This window comes from Coffea arabica, chromosome 3e (assembly GCF_036785885.1).
Source record: "Coffea arabica cultivar ET-39 chromosome 3e, Coffea Arabica ET-39 HiFi, whole genome shotgun sequence".
In the NCBI taxonomy this organism is placed as follows: Eukaryota; Viridiplantae; Streptophyta; class Magnoliopsida; order Gentianales; family Rubiaceae; genus Coffea; species Coffea arabica.
The window spans coordinates 20374097-20379269 of NC_092315.1; positions in this window are offsets into that span (position 1 = coordinate 20374097).

Genomic DNA, 5173 nt, shown 5'->3' on the forward strand with positions numbered 1-5173 from the left:
ATGACATATTGGTTTATTCAAAAACCCGGGAGGATCATGAACAACATTTGAAAGAGGTCCTACAAACCCTGAGGGAGCACCAGTTGTATGCTAAATTTAGCAAATGTGAGTTTTGGCTAGAAACGGTTTCTTTTCTGGGGCACGTGATTTCAAAGGAGGGAATTGCTGTGGATCCAGCCAAGGTAGAGGCTGTGACTGGGTGGAAGAGACCCGACAACCCCACTGAGATCCGAAGTTTTCTAGGGTTGGCAGGTTATTACCGGCGATTTATTAAAGATTTTTTGAAACTTGCCAGTCCCTTAACCGATTTAACCAAGAAGGGTGGACGATTCTTGTGGAGTGATAAGTGTGAAACCAGCTTTCAAGAGCTGAAGCGGAGATTAACTATAGCCGCTATCCTGGTCTTACCTAATGGTCCGGACGATTTCACTGTTTACACTGACGCCTCCAGAGAAGGTTTGGGGTGCGTGTTGATGCAACACCAAAATGTGATAGCTTATGCTTCTAGAAAACTGAAAACCCATGAGCAAAACTATCCCATTCATGATCTCGAGCTGGCCGCAGTTGTCTTTGCTTTGAAGAAGTGGAGGCACTATCTGTATGGGGTGATCTTTGAAGTCTATTCTGACCATAAGAGCCTCAAATATCTCTTTTCCCAGAAGAAGCTGAACATGAGACAGCGCAGGTGGATGGAATTCTTGGAGGATTATGATTATACCATAAACTACCATCCGGGCAAGGCTAATGTGGTAGCCGATGCCCTAAGTCGTAAGGCTCAGATTTCTGGATTGATGGTGAAAGAGTGGGAATTATTAGGAATGGTTGGAGAATGGAATCCAAAACTGGGGCATAATAGGATAACCTTTGGGAGTATTCGAGTGACGTCTATATTTCTAGAGAAAATTAAGGAGGCTCAAATTAAGGATCCAACAGTTCAAAAATGGGTTGAAAAGGTGAAGAAAGGAGAAACTCCCGATTTTAACTTGAGCCCAGAGGGAATTCTAAGGTTTCGGAATCGAATAGTGGTGCCTGATGATGAAAACTTGAAAAGGGAAATCTTGGAGGAAGCTCATCGATCTAAATATACAATCCATCTAGGAAGTAACAAGATGTATCATGATTTGCGAAGTTTGTACTGGTGGGACAGGATGAAGAGAGAGATAGCTCAGTACGTACAAACCTGTCTAGTGTGTCAGCAAGTTAAGGCCGAACACCAAAAGCCTTCTGGACTACTGCAGCCACTGGAGATACCCGAATGGAAATGGGAACATATTACCATGGACTTTGTTTCTGGACTACCTAGAACCCAAAAAGGATATGATGCCGTTTGGGTGATCGTCGATCGATTGACCAAGTCGGCTCATTTCCTACCTGTGAATATGAAGTATTCCATGGATAAGTTAGCTCGCGTATTTTTGGAGGAGATTGTGAGATTGCATGGGGTACCTGTAAGCATAGTCTCCGACCGAGACCCTCGTTTCGTGTCCAGATTTTGGCAAAAGTTTCAAGAGACTTTAGGGACAAAGCTGAATTTGAGTACCACGTATCATCCTCAGACGGATGGACAGTCGGAGCGAACGATTCAGACCCTTGAAGATATGCTTCAAACATGTATATTAGATTTCGGGGGTACTTGGGGACAGCACATGACGTTAGTCGAGTTTGCCTATAATAACAGCTACCACTCGTCAATCCAAATGGCACCCTATGAAGCTCTGTATGGACGAAAGTGCCGATCACTGATATACTGGGATGAAGTAGGAGAGAAGAAGATCCTAGACCCTACTATCATTCCTTGGATGGAGGACGCTCAAGAAAAGATCAAGTTAATCCGTCAAAGACTACAGACAGCCCAAAGTCGCCAGAAGAGCTACGCTGATAACCGAAGAAAAGATCTGGAGTTTGAAGTTGGAGACCGGGTATTTCTTAAAATTAGCCCGTTACGGAGTATTACTGCCGGCAGAGGAAAGAAACTTCAACCTAGATACGTAGGACCTTTTCTGATCCTTCAGCGAGTTGGAAAAGTAGCGTACCGACTTGAGTTGCCGCCAAACCTGTCGCGGGTTCATGATGTATTCCACGTATCAATGCTCAAAAAGTATTACCCTGATCCGACTCACATCGTCCAACCGGAAGAAATCGAAATTGATGATGCCCTTACCTACGAGGAAAAACCAGTACGAGTGCTTGATAGAAAAGTTAAAGAGCTGAGGAATAAACAAATTCCACTAGTGAAAATTCTGTGGAAGAACCATGGAGTCGAAGAGGCAACCTGGGAGATGGAGGAAGGGATGAGAGCAAAATATCCGGAACTGTTTATTGACTCAGGTGAGAAATTTCGAGGACGAAATTCTTTAAGGGGGAGAGAGTGTGAGACCCCGAAAATTTTCTTATTTCTCGACATTTTATTTTTGGCTTTTAGGCTCAGTTTTAGTGTTTTCTTTATTATATGAATATTTGGAGGGATTTTATGAGAAAATATGTCATTTTGGGATATAGGTGATTTTCTAGGGTTTTAGGTGCGTATAGCGGTTATGGGACCCACTAGGGCGATCGGTGCCGTAAAAATGGAGTTGGACAATTTTATATACGGAGACTTTATAACCTTGTGTTAGGAATTAATTAGGTGTTAGTTAGTGTAATTAAGCATTACAAGACTAGGAATTAAGATAAGCTTGGCTTGGCCACTTGTTGCATTTTCATTGGAGGTTTGATTGTTCACTAGTCTTACACCTTTACTAAATCAATTTTGGCCAAATTTCTTTGGCATTTTGCACCTTCTTGGCCGGCCAACCATAGAGAGAAAAGAAGAGAGAGCTCTTCACATTTTGCTTCCTTTTCTTGTCAAAATCTTGAAATCCAACCATTAATTCTCCCAATTACTCCATAAAACCTACTTGCAAGGTGGATTTGAAGGGCTTGGTGGAGTGGTTTGCAAGGGGAAGACCTAAGTCATCTTGTTTCTAGTAGTTGTAAGGTGAGTAGTTGAGAATTTGTTTCTTTGTTGGTTGTAATGTGAAATTTGTAGAGGTTAGTAGATAAAGAGGTGATTTTATGGAGTATTTCATGATGTTACTTGGGTTGTGGCAATTTTTCTATTTATTGAGGACTTTTCTGTTTTATGTGACTTATGATGCTTAGAAATGGTGTGATGGCTTTATATGAATTGCTTTAGAGCCAATATGTGTTAGTGTTGTTTGATTTCGGAAAATTTTTGTATTTGTTAGAAATTTCAGATTTTAGGGTTGCAATTTGGGGCTTTGTTATGATTGGCTCTTACACTTGAAATTGATGATGATTCTGTATTGATAAAAGTAGCTAATCAAGGTTAATTGCTTGTGTTATTTATGGTTTTGCCTCGTATATTCGTTTCAATTTACGCGTTTCGGGTTTGTAGACCTGGCGAGAGCTGGGCAGGCGGTCCGTTAACCTCTCTGGTTCGCCTTAGGGGAAAACGGGATCGTCACATAGAGACTGAGGAAGCGGTGGATCAAGACTGGGATCTGTAGACAGAGAAGGTGGTGGAGGATGTGAGTCTATGTGTTGAGAATTACAAGAATATATTTGAGTGATTGGTGATCTTGTAGGAATAGTTGTTGTAATAGTGTAGACTAGAATATCATCTTCCTCCCCCTTACTACTGTAGACATTAGATTTAAGAAAAAATGGATGTGTCTCAAAAATGTAACATCAGCAGAGACTAAATAACAATCTAAAATTGGATAATAACATTTATACCTTTTCTATAGACGTGAATAACACAAAAACACACATTTAAGAGATTTGGGATCTAATTTAGACATTTGGGGATGGGTATCACGAACAAAACAAGTACACCCAAATATACGTGGCTCAATAGGGAATAAAGATTAGGTTGAAAATAAAATTGAATAAGGAATCTCACCAGCAAGCACAGAAGATGGCATACGATTAATTAAGAAACAGGTTGTTGAAACAGCATCTGCCCAAAATTGCTTAAGAATCTTCATGTGAAATAGGAGGGTTCTAGCAACTTCTAATAAGTGCCTATTTTTTCTTTCAGCAACACCATTTTGTGGTGGTGTATCAGGACATGAAGATTGATAAAGAATTCCATTTTCTGACATATATGAATTAAAGGATTTAGAAAAGTATTCTTCTGCATTATCATTTCGCAAAATGCGGATAGACACATTGAATTGTATTTTTATTTCATTACAAAAGGAGCAAAAGATACTAAATAAATCTGAACAACTACTCATTAAATATAACCAAGTAACACGAGTGTAGTCATCAATAAAGGTGACAAAATACTTAAAATCAGACTTAGATACTATTGGACAAGGGTCTCATATATTAGAGTGCACTAATTCAAACCCTTTTATTGACTCTAGGCAAATAAGGCAAACGATGATACTTGACAAATTGGCATGACTCACAATTTAAATGGAATAAAATTCTGAAAATTTGGAAACAACTTCTTCAAGATGGATAGAGATGGATGATCCAAACGACAGTGAATTTCAAACGGATTCAAGGTGGATGAACATGCAACAGGTTTCGACACTTTCATTAAAAGGGTTTCAAGTGTATACAGGCCGCCAGACTCATGTCCTTTACCAATAATCTTTCCCGTTATAAGATCCTAAAAAACACAATATTCAGGAAAGAATGAGATAGAGCACTTGAGAGATTTTGTAATTTTACTAATTGAGAGTAGATTAAAAGAAAAATTAGGTAAGCATTAAACTGAAGATAAGGGAATAGATGACATAGAAATTGTTACACCGAAACCCACAATTGAAGCACATGACCTATCAGCCAAAGTAACATTCAGATGATTTTTGTTAGGATTAAAAGATGAGGAGTTTTTTGCTAAAATAACACTTTTTCTAAAAAATATTCCCAATATGATTCACTTTCAAACTTTATTCCCATAATGATGTTATTATTGCCATCTACTTATCCTGATTGCTACGTAGGATAACAAGAAAGGAAAGTTTTGATCTAGTTTATAATTTCCAGCATGAACTAAAATTTTTAATTTTTTTCAAAACATAGAGGCACAAGAAGATTGCATAACTTTGATAATTTTCTTATAATTATTTAAAATAAATTCTACCATTATTGACCTTACTATGATTGGTCTCTACATTTTTCTTGACATGTATCAAACCTATTGCATATATTTTTT